The sequence below is a fragment of the Enhydra lutris genome, unplaced genomic scaffold, assembly GCF_002288905.1.
Source record: "Enhydra lutris kenyoni isolate GAN:26980312 unplaced genomic scaffold, ASM228890v2 scaffoldscaffold23, whole genome shotgun sequence".
NCBI classification, from domain to species: Eukaryota; Metazoa; Chordata; class Mammalia; order Carnivora; family Mustelidae; genus Enhydra; species Enhydra lutris.
In genome coordinates, this window is record NW_019154107.1 from 18419988 (window position 1) to 18434848 (window position 14861).

The following is a 14861-nucleotide window of genomic DNA, read 5'->3' on the forward strand; positions in this document are numbered from 1 at the left end:
GGGCTCTCTGCTCAGCAGGAAGCCTGCTTCCTCCTCTCTCTCTCTGCCTGCTTCTCTGCCTACTTGTGATCTCTGTCTGTCAAATAAATAAATAAAATCTTTAAAAAAAAAAGAGGGACACCTGGGTGGCTCAGTTGGTTAAGCAACTGCCTTCAGCTCAGGTCATGATCCTGGAGTCCCAGGATCGGCTCCTGCATCGGGCTCCCTGCTCGGCAAGGAGTCTGCTTCTCCCTCTGACCCTCCCACTTCTCATGCTCTCTCTCTCTCTCTCTCTCTCTCTCTCATTCTCTCTCTCAAATAAATAAAATCTTAAAAAAAAAAGGAATCCAGTGTACTGATTAAAAAATAGAGAAAGAGAAAGATTAAAAAAAAAAAAAGAAAAGAAACATAGGCGATAACCTGGTTTGTGATTGGCAACTGAAGTTAAGGTGGAGGCAGCCTTGTAGGACAGCCCTCAACCTGTGGAATCTGATGCTATCTCCTGGTAGATAGTGTTTGAGAATTAATTAATTGTTAATTAATTAATTGCTGGTATAGGGGGAATCCACACTCCACCTTGTAGTCAGGCAAGCAGAACCCAAATAACTTGCTGGAAAAATGTGAGAGAATGGAAAATTATACTTTATAGTAGAAAACCAACTGCTAGATGTACAAAAAAATAAATTTGGTAATCATCATGGTAAAAATTAATCCACACAAGAATCATAAATAGACTCTAAAACTAGTGACTGAAAATCTACAGTGCAATAAGGTAGTGACATCATTCAAAAGAGTCTTCTTCAAGAGAGAAAGAAAAATATAACTACAATGGAGAACCCAGGAAGGTAGCACTTTAACCAAGGGATCAAAAAATAAATTACTGGTCCTATGTTTCCTGATATGATGCACCAAAAAAGACACATCACTACTGTAATCTTCCTGAAAAAAATGCATATCATGACCTAATGATGGGGAAAGAAGTAATAGAAGTTCTACACAATAACTGGACTGTATTTACGAAAAATATCTATGTCATAAAATGAGAAACTGCTTTTTGAAATGCGTACAATTCTGTATTGTAGATGGTAGAGTCTTACTCCAGAACACTAAGAATCTGTCATGAGTCATTCACTGGGGCTTGTCATAAACCCTAACTGGCATCTTTTAGAGAGAGACAAACCAAGAAACAGATTCTTAATTATAGAGAACAAGCAGATGGTTACCAGAGGGGAGGTGGGTGGGGATATGGGTGAAATAGGTGATGGGAATTGAGGAGCACACTTGTTGCGATGAGCACTGGGTGATGTATGGAAGTGTTGAAAAACTATATTGTATACCTGAAGCTAATACAACACTGTATTTTAACTAACTAGAATTAAAGACCTCAAAAAAACGAAAACAGATTATGAGAGGTGCCTGACTGGCCCAGTTGGTAGAGCATGTGACTCTTGATCTTGGGGTTGTGAGTTCAAGCCCCAAATTGGGATTGGAGCCTACTTAAAAAAATAGCAATAATAAATTGTGTCTTTTGTCAACCTTGGGACATATAGTAACATAGAGTCTCCCAGATTATACAGGACAAGCAGTAGGAATATTTGCATTGCACCCTCTTCCTGATGAAGAGCCCTTTCTTGCTCTGGGCACTACTCAAAGGTGAGACCATTTTATGTCACTCAGTCTATGGGCTATAACCATATGGCCAGTTATGGATTATGCTTTGTGACAAATCCCAGAGAGCTTTCCAGGAATTGTGCTTTTTCTTTGTGGAGGAATATTTGAGATGCAATAATGTGCCCTTTACCATGGAGGAGATACACTGGCATGTCTCAGACCACTGGACCGTTAACATTTTTACCAATGTTGTGGGCCCCTCTCTTTGGAGTGCATTCACCTTACCAGAACTTTCAATGTTTTTGCTGCTTCTTACAAGTCTAGTTAGCAACTAATAGTCAATATGTTAGAAATTTTTGATGTTCTGCAGAATGTCCAGGCAGTTCAGATGTCTTCAGAGTATATTATGTCAGAGGGGAGAGGACTTAATATAGACCTAGGACAGGACTATAAACATATATTGTTATCTCCTCCCAGTAAATGCAAACTATTTATAATCCTCCCTTTTGATAGAAACAGAAAAATATGCATTTGCCGGATCAATAACTGCTTATCATATACTTTGGTTGTGTTAATCTGCTCTATCAGAAACACCACATCTGGCACAGTAGCTGCAGTTGGGAATATTAACTATTTGAGTTTGCAGTAGTCCACTAATACAGTATGGAATGTGTTTGGATTTTGAAAGTGCGAGACTAATAAATCAGAGGGAGATATGATGGTGAGCACCAATTCAGCATTCTTTAGGTGCTGCTAACCTTGGAATGTAGGACTGATTTTTCTTTACTGTCTTGGTTGAAAACGGGGGTAGTTTCAGGGCATCTGGGTGGCTCAGTTTGTTAAGCAACTGCCTTTGGCTCAGGTCGTGATCCTGGAGTCTCAGGATTGAGTCCCAGATTGGGCTCCCTGCTCCGTGGGAAGTCTACTTCTCCTTCTGACCTCTCTCCTCTCATGCTCTCTCTGTCTCTCAAATAAATAAAATAAAACAAATCTTAAAAAAAAATGGGGGTGGTTTCTAAAGTTTTTATGGCCTTCCACTTTATCATATCTCTTACCCTACAGGCCAAGGAACCAACATGGGGTTCTGCCAACTACAAACATAATCTTTCTGTTGAATATTTTGCACAGTGTTCCTAAAGGATTAACTGTGAGTTGACCGGGGTCAGAACCCCATTTATTCATTCATTTATTCATTCAAATTAAGCTCTACACCCAAATGGGGTTTGAACTCGTGACCCCATGATCAAGAATCACATACTTTACGGATTGAGCCAATCAGGTGCCCTAGGCCTCCATTTATCACCTGGTCATTATATGTCCTAACTCTGACAGGGGTCCGTGTGATACTTGGAATTACTGGATTCCAGCATCAGTTTGTATATTTATGTAGCCCAGGGAACAGCTACTTAAGTAATGATCATAGTTTTAATTGGGAAAGCACCAAAAGAATTATTGCATATACTTCTCAACTTTGACATCATCTTCAAACAAGGGAATAGGGCTAGCCACTAATAGATAAGAGTGGGCTACTTCTATAGGCTCAGAGAATTCAGGGAAATTGGAAGATTCAATTAACCCAAACATCTCTAGGTTAAAAGTTTCTGTTTTCTAATATTTTATGTAGGATTTTTTTGTCTGTGTTTGTGAGAAAGACTGACCCATATTTTTTCTTTATTGTAATGTCTTTTTTTATTTTTTTAAAAGATTTTATTTATTTGAGAGAGAAAGAGAGAAAACAAGCAGGGGGAGGGGCAGAGGGAGAGGAAGAAGCAGACTCCCCTTTGAGCAGGGAGCCCAACACAGGGCTCTATCCCAGGACCCTGGGATCATGACCTGAACCAAAGACAGATGCTTAACTGACTGAGCCACCCAGGTACCCTTGTAATGCCTTTTTTCATTTTTGGCATCAAGATTATACTACACTAATAAATGACTTGGAAATATTTCTCATCTTTTTTTATAGTATTGTTGTTATTTTTTCCTTAAATATTTGGTAGAATTCATGGGTAAACCGCTTAGGGATAGAAAGTATCTTCTGGGGATGGAGGTGGAAGTGAAGAGATGTTAAATTACAAATTCAACTTATTTAAAAGATAAGATTATTTGGTTCTCTATTTCTTCTTTTCTCACTTTTGCTAATTGGTGTTTCTCTACATTTTAAAAATTTAATATAAATTTTTAAATATATTGCTAATTCCTTCTTGTTAAAGATCAAAATTAGTTTTTTAATATTTTTATTTATTATATATAATTATATATATTGTTTATTATAATTATATTTTATATATTTTTATTTTTTATATATATTATATATTTTATTTTTTATATTTTATATTTTTTATATTTATATGTCTTTTTATATGTTTTTAATGCCTTCAGGGTTTGCATTAATGTTCTTTTTCTTAAATCTTTGATATTGATAATTTTATGTCTTATCATGATAAATCATGTTTAGTGTTAATTAATTAATGTCAGATATTCCAAAAGATGAATTTTTCCTTTTATTCTCCATTATATGTTTATCTTCTATTTAGCTAAATTCTACCTCTTTAGTACTACTTATAAAATAATATTTTTTCTTTTTTTTAACTTTATATACATATTTTTAGTAATCTTTACACCCAACATGGGGCTCAAACTCATGACCCCAAGATCAAGAGTCACATGCTCTTCCAACTGAGCAAACCAGGTGCCCCAATAATGCATGTTTTCCCTATCTTCTAGTGTTTATTAAACAATATAATCTTTGAGATAGAGTCCATCCTTGTTTGTAATATATTTCAAGCAGTTATAATAATATATGCTTTAATCCTTTGTTCATGTGTCTTACAAGTTTTCTAAGTAGCTGTATGCACACATGTGCCGAAGCAGAGTAGTGAGCATCTATCATAGAGCTAGAAAATCCTCAGTTTGGACTCTAACTGGATTTCTTTTTTTTTTTAAGGTTTTATTTATTTATTTGACAGAGAGAGAGAGCAGGAGTGGGGAGGGACAGAGAGGGAGAAAGAATCTGAAGCAGACTCCACACTAAGCATGGAGCCTGACACATGGCTCCATCCCAGGATCATGATATCATGACTTGAGCCAAAACTAAGAGTCAGACCCATAAATGACTAAGCCACCCATGTGCCCCTAACTGGATTTCTCAATAGTTATATTAATATGAACAAATTAACATATTTCAACATCATTTTCCTTGTCTGCAAAATGGAGATGTGATGTATTCCTGTTGGGATTATTGAGAGAATTAAGGGAGGGAACCTACCTAAAACTCAGCCTTTTCTAGATTCATTGTAAATGTTGGTCTCATTCCTTTTTTATTTTTTTGTTTTGTTTTGTTTTGTTTTGTTTTGTAAATATATTGTAGGGGAGGAAAAATAATTTTCCCTCTATCTCTCTAGGTTCTTGGCTGAGATACCCTGTAATAAAAGACAGGGTAAAAAGAGAAAAACAAACACATAGTTTAATAATATGTATACCTCCTATGTATATGGGAGAGGAACGGGAAAACTGAGTAATTCCCAGAGATGGCCCAAGCCACTGTCTTTTAAAAAAAAATTATTTATTTGTCAGAGAGCATGTGCAATCACACACAACCAGGGGGAGCATCAGAGGGAGAGGGAGAAGCAGACTCCCCACTGAGCAGGGAGCCTGATGTGGGGCTCCATCCCAGGACCAGGGATCATGACCTGAGCCAAAGGCAGATGCTCAGCCAACAAAGCCACCCAGGTTCCCAAGCCACTGCCTTAAATATCATCTCCAGCTAAAAATGAAAGATGTTGAGGGGAGGGTGACCAGTTATGGGAGGTTATCAGGCAAAGCGCAGTAATCAAGGGTATGGTTCTTATGCAGGTTTATGTCCATGTCTTCTCCACTGATAAGTTTCTAGAGATTCAATCATCCTGGTACAGAATGAGAAGCATCATTATAAATGTAAATGTCTCTTATTAAAGGATAACTTCTACTTATTTTAAAATTTTTAAGTGAGCTCTATGTCCAACATGGGACTTGAACTCGTAATCCTGAGATCAAGAGTCACATGCTCTACTGACTGCACTAGCCAGGTACCCCTCTACTCAGTTTTTAGAGCTCCCTCTATGTCTGCTCTTTCTTAAAAATATCAGTCTGAAATAATCCTTATGCCGAAGAGACTTATTCCGTGGACAAATTCAGCTCCCCTTCAGTAGAAATTGAAATGCAGAAATTAATAGCCCCTACAAGGTAATATGTAAATTAGCAATTAAACAAGACTGTAAATCAGACTTCCTAACTCATTGTTGAGATAAAATATTCCCACTGGAAAATTATTTATTAAAGAAGAAAAAAGCAATTAGCCATTTTTAGTGTGTGCTTAGAAGTTATATAAAGGTTAGTTTTCACCTTTAAATAGTTTTTGTAAAACAAATATTTTTCTCTGTGTACACATCATTTTGTCAAAGCCAGACTTGCTTTTTTACATTGCATTGATCTTTAATCCATTTACCCCTTGATTTCAGCTATAAAATTATCTAGGTCATGATGATCCATTCCATTAAGCAAAACACAAGTGCCCTACAAAAAAAATGAGATAAGAAAGTCAGATTTATAAATGTCACCCAAGTCAAGTTGCAGTTCTCTTTAGCAAAATTACATTTACAATTGTCCACATCAGTATGCCCCTTCTTTAGCTGCTAGGCATTATTTTAGGAAGGACATGTTTTGATTCTAAAATACATTAGAAGGATAAGAAAAGAGTAATATCAGTGTTTTGCTGCCTGGATTTTGCATTTCGTGTTAGGGATTCTTTTTTTTTTTTAAGATTTTATTATTTATTTGAGAGTGAGAGCGCATGCATGAGTGAGGGGCAGGGAAGGGCAGAAGGAGAAGCAGACTCCCCACCAAGCAGGAAGTCCTGTGAAGCCCATCCCAGGACCCCAAGATCATGACCTGAGCCAAAGGCAGATGCTTAACCAGCTGAGCCACCCATGTGGCCCTGTATTAGGGATTCTATAAATGTTTGACTGAGGGGCACCTGGGTGGCTCAGTCAGTTAAGCATCTGCCTTGGGCTAAGGTGGTGATTCCAGGGTCCTGGGATCAAGCCCCCACATACGTCTTCCTGCTCAGTGGGGAGTCTCTTTCTCCCTCTTTCTATGCCCCTCACTGTTGTTTGTGCTCTCTCTCAAATGAATAAATAAAATCTAAAAAAAAAAGATTGAGTTAAAAATTTTAACATGATATTAAAAGATTTTAAAATGGTAATAAAGACAAAATACATTAATTAAATGTATTAAAATTTTAATGCATTGGATTCTGTCATATCTTGCGCTGACATAATAACTGATTTTTGGTTCATACCTTAAACCCTCCTATTTTTTGTAATTGTGTATTGATTATGACATTTTTAGATTTGCAGCTCTTTTTAATAGGAAGGGAGGGAAACCAGAGAATATGAAGACATTGTGATTATATACAGTGGAGTGCAGAATAATTCCTTGATGGAAAATAGAAAAGCTCTAACCAGATAAAGTAGACATGAATGCTGACTGTGAAAATAGCACTTCTAACTACTATAAATTAATAATAGAAAAAAAATTAGTTGGACCCATCAGTATAACCTCAGAGAAAATCACTTTGGTCGTCTGTGAACCAGGACATTAAGAAGTTTTGGGAAGGGCACCTGGCTGGCTCAGTTTGTAGAGCATGTGGCTCTTGATCTTGGGGTTGTGAGTTTGAGCCCAATGTTGGGTTTAGACATTACGTAAAATCTTTTTTTAAAATTTTTATTTATTATTTAGTTTATTTAATATTATTTATTTAATATTATTTTATTTATTTATCTTATTTGTTTATTTGAGAGGGAGAGCAGGAGCAGAGGGAGGAGCAGAGAGAGAAGCAGATTCCTCATTGTGCAGGGAGCCCAACCTGGGGCTCAATCCCAGGACCCTGAGACCATGACCTGAGCCGAAGGCAGACTCTTAACATACTGAGCCATCCAGGTGCCCCAAAAATAAAATCTTAAAAAGAAAGCTGAATGGAACATATTTGTAAGCATATTTAGGTTTTTTGTTGTTGTTGTTTTAGATTTTATTTATTTACTTGTCAGAGAGAGAGAGCACAAGTGGGGAGGAGTGGGGGGCAGAGGGAGAAGCAGGCTCCAGAGGCAGGACTCGATCCCAGGACCCTGGGACCTTGATCTGAGCTGAAGGCAGGTGTTTAAGCGACTGAGCCACACAGGCACCCTTTCATCAAGAATTCTAATGAAATTTCATGATGACATTATGGATAATGTGGCAAAGATGCTGGCAGAAAGAACAACACATCTAAGTAAACTAAAGACTGTCTGAACATCCAGATGCCTAAATCATCGCACCTATTTCAATGTGGAGGATGGAGAAATGTTCATGATGGTGTATTCACCAGTACTGATGAGGGAGCAGAAGGCAAGCAGAGGGCAAAGCACAAGGTGACACCCCTTGACCTCCCTCCCTACTCCCAGGTGGGGTATATGTGACATTCCTTAGGCACCCCTGGCTGCCCTAAAACTAAAGGAAGAGAAAAAGAAAATGGTTAACTAACAGAGATCACAGTCCTGCAGGATCTGAGTCTCCCCCCGTTTACAGATGTCTTAGTGATTTACAAGGAAAAAGCAATCTTATCAATAGCCTAACTTTCAGAGACCTATAACTTAATTTCCTAAAGTCCTAACATCACCCTCCCTTCCTTAGTGATGTAGGAAACAAAGGCAGAAGGAAATGCAAATAAAATTAAATTTCCTTGTAACCTGCAGCCCATTGAAAATACTTGAGATAGGCAGAGTATAACATTCTAAGGAAAAACAACCTTGACCTCCAGTATCCAGAAACTTCTTTAGCATATGAAAGTCCTTTTGGAAACCTCCCTTTGTTCTTACCTTCCCCCAACTTCAAAGTATATAATCAGCCACTCCTCACAACCCCAGTGCAGCAGCATTTTTTTGCCCATGGGTCCTGTCCCTGTGCTTTAATAAAATCAACTTTTTGCACCAAAGACACCTCAAGAATTCTTTCTTGGTTGTCAGCTCTGAACCCCAACAACAACACTGCTCAAAACTACATCAGTACTACATATCCCTGAAATAGTTTTGTTTTTGCTTTCCTAAAGATTTTATTTTGAAGTAATCTCTGCACCCAACGTGGTGATCAAACTCAACAACACCCAGATCAAGTATCTCGTGCTCCACTGACTGAGCCAGCCAGGTGCCTCCCGCCTGAAATAGTTTTTATTTATTTTTAATTTTATTTTTTGACAATTTTTTAAGGATATCATTTATTTATTGGAGACAGAGAGGTACAGAAAGAGAAAGCATGAGCAGGGGGAGAGGCAGAGGGAGAAGCATATTCTCCATTGAGCCAGGACCTGGATGTGGGGCTCAATCCTAGGATGCTGGGATCATGACTGAGCTGAAGGCTAACACTTAACCAACTAAGCCACCCAAATTTGTTTGGTTGGTTGTTTATTTATTTATAAAAATATTTTTATTTATTTGGCAGGGAGAGACACAGTGAGAGAGGAAACAGAAGCAGGGAGCATGGGAGAGGGAGAAGCAGGCTTCCCGCTGAACAGGAGCCTGATGTGGAGCTGGATCCCAGGACCCTGGGATCATGTCCTGAGCCGAAGACAGACACTTAATGACTGAGCCATCCAGGTGCCTTCCTTAAGTAATTTTTTTTTAATTTTTAAAGATTTTTTATATATTTGACAGAGAGAGAGAGAGAGGTCACAAGTAGGCAGAGAGGCAGGCAGAGAGAGAGGGGGAAGCAGGCTCCCCGCTGAGCAGAGAGCCTGATGCGGGACTTGATCCCAGGACACTGGGATCATGACCTGAGCCGAAGGCAGAGGCTTTAACCCACTGAGCCACCCAGGTGCCCCTCCTTAAGTAATTTTTTAAAAGTTTGCACCATAGTTTCAAGAGCAACCACAGGGGAGATACTTGGCAGTGACTATCACTGGTCTGAGATTCTATCTTACTGGCAAGCTAACAAGTTAGTCTGTCATATTTTACTGGATTCTGGCAGAAGTTTTAGTACTCCAGGATCAAAGGCAAAGGTCTTTGCTGCTCACAAGATAGCAAGCAGGCAGCATGAGCTTCATATTTGCATCTGTTCCCCTTGTCCCTCAAGTTCTGTAGAACTGGTATGGAGCAACAGTGCACAGCATGGATGTATGTCACAAATGAGGAACCTTGAACTTAAGAACAAGGTTCTTCACAGAAGACTTCCAACAAACCTGCCTAACCTTTGCCTCAAGGAAGACATTATCTTTATGGTCCTATAGAGTTAGAAAAAGTCTTTATTCTGTCATCCAGTTGTAAACTGTTTCTGTTTACCCAGCTGTAAACATCCTTGAAAATGTAAAATGTTGGGGGTCAGGAGCAAACAGTCCAGAAAGAATTCTTGAGATGCCTGAAGTGCAAAAAAAGGTGGTTTTTATTAAAGCACAGGGACAGGACCCATGGGCAGAAAGAGCTGCACTGGGATTGTGAGGAGTGACTGATAGCATACTTTCAAGTTGGGAGGGGGTTAGGGATAGCACAAGTCTCTAAGGAATTTGGAAGCAAGGTATTCAGGGCCTTGAGGGGGTAGCTGCTGTTAAGGTCATTTACTGGGGTGCCTGGCTGGGTCAGAAGACCATGTAACTCTTAATCTTGGGGTTGTGAGTTTGAGCCCCATGTTGAGTATAGAGATTAATAAAATTTTGCCTTTTTAAATCGTGCTATGTCATATTACAAAACAAATAAACAAGCGGTAAGTCATTTACTACTGTCTAGTAAAACATCAGCCAGGAGACCCTTCAGATGTAAGTCAGTGGGCCATATGTTTGGAGGATGATTGCTGACATATATCTTGAGGGGGGATGGGTAAGAGATAAAAGGGATAAAGATAAAGAGATAAAAGTGATTTTTATATGTTAAAGTGATGGGTCCGTAATCAAAGGAGAGAGACTGATACAAAGTGAAGGTCAAGCAAAGCTTTATTTCGGTTCAAACATCTAGAATCAAACTGACCGGTCGGGGCCGCCTCTTACAGAGACGGGGTAAGGCGACCCCTCCCTGCCTTACCCACTAACTTTTAAAGGGCAAGGGCCATGTGGTTGAGCCTGGCCACACACAGGTGGCCAATGAGATTACAACACACCAAGAAAGCTGCACAGTCATGCTAGGTCACACTCAAGTGACCAATTGAATCACAATTTACCCTATAGTAGATATTTGAACTAGCCTATCGCCTTGGTCAGAATTGGCGCCCAAAAGGCGCCCAAAAGGCGGGGCCCACACTCCTTAGTAGCTAGGGAGACAGTATGCGTGCTCCACTGATTGGATGTCTCCACCTGGCCTGACCCACCCCTGTATTTGGGCTTTGTTACCTGGGACTGGTTTCCCGGACTTGCTTTTAAGTAAGTCCCCTGGGTGGGGGGGCAGGGTCAGTGTAAGTTTTACTGCATAAACAACAAAATCACTGTTTAACCAGATGGAATCCCTCTGGCTAAATAGGCCCTTACAAAGGGAGACTTACAGGATCCTGGACATCAAGTTAAGTTTGCCTTTTGCATCTAGCAAAGTATTACTATTAAGGCAGTCGAGTTCCTTGAGGAAGGTCACTCTGCCTGTCTCAAGTATTTGTCAACGGGCTGCAAGTTGTCAGGCGATTTAGGTTTTTTACATATCTTTTGCCTTTGTTCTCTACATCATAGAGGAAAAGTTTTCAATGCCTTTATTCAAAAAGCATATAGAAATTTGAGAGATCCATGGAAAATTTTTTCCCAACAGGTGGCTGTGCCATCAGTCATTCATGAATGTGCACAGATTTTTCCAAACAATCTTGCCCTAAGGACAGCTTCTTAACTTTGCTGGGCCAGAAGAGGGGATGTGACAGCTAGTACTTGCTTTCAGGAGCATTCATCTAAAAATGATGACCCTTAAATCCTACATGTTACCTCCCAAGTCCTCACAAAACCCCTTACAAAACTTCCAATGTACATGCTCCTCATGCCTCCAGACTTTTCATCTGTACCAGTAAGAACAAGAAAAGGAGGAAAAAAGAACTTTATGATAGTCTTTTTATGATCCAGTGGTTTTAGGGTCTTCCTTCCAGGACTTCATTTGGCTTCAAAGATGAAGCTGGGGGTTGCCACATGGAGTCCCACATCAGGCAGCTTCCAGTAGGAGGGAGAGAAATGACCCCCTTCTCTGCCTGTGGGGTCTCAGGTGACAGGGTGTGAGACCAGGAGGTCAGATAACCATGTGAGCCACTGTCCCTTTTTACCGGGTTGAACCTTCGGTTTACCCAGTTAGAGCTTTCTCCTGGTTCCTTATCGGTGCAGGGAGGTAGTAGAGGCAGCACCGTAATGAGCACGGTCTCCTCAAAATAGCTAAGAAATCAGCCCCCACTACAAACAGCAACAAAAGACTTAGAACAAATCAGAATCAGTGGGAATTCAGAGTTTGAAATAAATATACCATCCTTGAGATAGTAGCTTATAAAGAAGTATCCAGGTTACTTTCTGATTTCTGATTCAATGAGAATTCCTATTTGCCCCCTGCCTAAGGGGCAATTAGCATTTTTAAGACCCTGTCAGTTTCCTACTTAATTATTGAGAATTCACATTCATAAAAAGCTACTTGGTTCCTGACGGCATTTTTAGTTCTTAAGAACTCTGCGCTTGTCAGTATAAAATATTAACAAACGAGGAAATATTTTATTTGATTTTTATCCTTTAATAGAGTATAACATCAAGCAAGGATCTAGCTGAAAGTTCTGTCTTTCCTACTTTGTCACTATCCCTCAGTGAGGGCATGCTTAAATTTTCCTTGTAGCATGAAAAGCAGATAGGGATATTGAAACTCTGGAAGAAATACTTCTACACCAAGTGATGTTAGTTTTTCATTTAAATTAGGCATTTTAGGCAGAATCTAGGTAAGTTCTGATTTGACACATTTCTGGAAGATTTTATTTTAAATGACAAGACCTTTGAAGATGTGGGGGAGGAAAAATAATTTTCCCTCTATCTTTCTGGACTCTTAGCTGAGACACCCCCTGTAATAAGAAAGACAGATTAATAGGAAAAAACAAAGTTTAATAACTTGTATACCTGGGAGAGAGCCAGGAAAATTGAGTAACTCCCAGAAATGGCCCAAGCCACTACCTTAAATAATATTTCTAACTAAAGATGAAGGAGATGTTGGGGGATGGGCAGTCCTGGAGTGGGAGGTCACCAGGTAAAACAAGGATAAGGTCATTATGCAGATTTAAATCTTTGCCTTCTCTGTTGATTAGTTTTTAGAGATTTAGTGATCCTGGTAAGGAGAGGGAGCCAACTGCACAAATGGGGATTTCCCTTATAAATTAAAATGTCTCTTACAAAAGAGTAACTTCATTTTTCACTGCTTGCTCCTTTTTAGAAATAATCAGCCTAAAATAACCCTTATGCCAAAGAGAAATATTTTGGGGGCAAATTCTGCTCTCCTTTGGAGAATTTTTTTCTTGTTGTGATATTGTGATCGGTAAGAAATAGATTTGTTCTTTGTCCAAGGTTTCTGGACCATGGCTCCCCAAACCATTGGAATTTCCTGAGCTAAAAGAGCAGTGGAAGGTGTTATTCAGAACAAACCTCCTTCCAGCACAGCTGGGTTTATGTTCATGGAGTAACCTTTGGAAAACATCCACGGGTGGGAGCTGGTTGCCAGGGAAACCAATCATGAATAGAGAGTTGGAATTCTCCTTCCCAACACCCTGACCTCAATGGAGGGGAGGGGGTTTGGAGGTTGAGTCAATCACCAATGGCCAAGATTTTAATCAATCATGCCTTTGTAATGAAGCCTCCCTAAAAACCCAAAAGAACGGGGGTTGGAGAGCTTCTGGTTCTATAAACACGTGGAGATTTGTGAAGAGTGGCACACCTGGAGAGAGCATAGAAGTCCATGCCTTTCTTCTCTGTTTTGCCCTGTGCATCTCTTCCATCTGGCTGTTCGTGAGTTCTTTCCTTTTATAATAAACTGGTGATCTAGGAAGTAAAATTTCCTCCGAGTTCCATGAACTGCTCTAGCAATTTCAGCAAACTGAACAACAGGACCATTAGAACCTCAGTTGGTCAGAAGCAGAGGTAAAGGCCTGGACTTGCCACCTACATCAGTAGTGGTGGGGATTGAGTAGGGGGCAGTCTTATAGGAACCTTGGGGTAGATAGTAACAGAATTCATTTGAATTGAGGACATCCAGCTGCTGTTTGGAGAATTGGTTATTGGTGTGAGGTTATCCCCCTCATCTCCTTATGTTGGAATTGATGACCACAACACCTTTACCTTTATTGATGTATGCTTTGACTCTGTATTTGTACATACAGCCTTCAGAATGACAATAACCTATTTGCAAAAGATGAATGTTCTTCATAATAAGTCAGTTAATCTTGCTTAAAATCTTTTTCACATGTGAAGATGGAGTATATTTCATAGTTTCCAAAGAGAGACTAGAGCTAAGCATTTACTCCAAGTTATAAACTCTGAATTTTTGGGAATTCTTTGAAAGCTGTTTCCCAACTAATTTGTAATGATTCATCTTTGCACATAATCATACACCCTTGTTTGTGCCTTATATTACCAACATGCCGGATAAACTAGAAATGGAGGAAATAAGGTAGAACTATGTTCTCATTTTTTCGTCAAATGCTAACATTCCGGAATACATTGTTGGACTGAAGCAGATTTCCTGTGGTTCTGAGCAACTTCTTTGTCTTGTTAATTGCCCCCACCTACCAGCTTAAACCACTCTACTGAATTTGGAACTTGAGGCTGGGCCTTCCCAATGTTTTGTTGCCAGACCTACATCGAAATATATAGTGCATTTGGATGCATTGCTGACTTTTTGTGTGTGTGAAAATAGTAGGGAAGTCTCTACCTAAAGGCATGGAGTTCTAACGGGTAATGATTAATAACCTTGGAGTTTACATAAGAAATCTGATATAAGGTTATCCAAAGGTTATTGAAGGGCATCTGACTGGCTCAGTGGGTAGAGCCTGTGACTCGATCTCAGGTTGTAAGTTTGAGCGCCATGTTAGGTGTAGACCTTACTTAAAAATATATCTATAAAAAAGTTATTGAAATGTCAACCTATTTTCCAAAAGACATAATCATGAGATAAATGCAAATTAAGTTGAAATTCCAAATAGAGCGACAAAGAACCTGTTTAGAAATCTCTGCTGTGTTAGGGAGCCTGCTTCCCTCTCTCTCTCTCTGCCTGCCTCTCTGTCTACTTGTGATC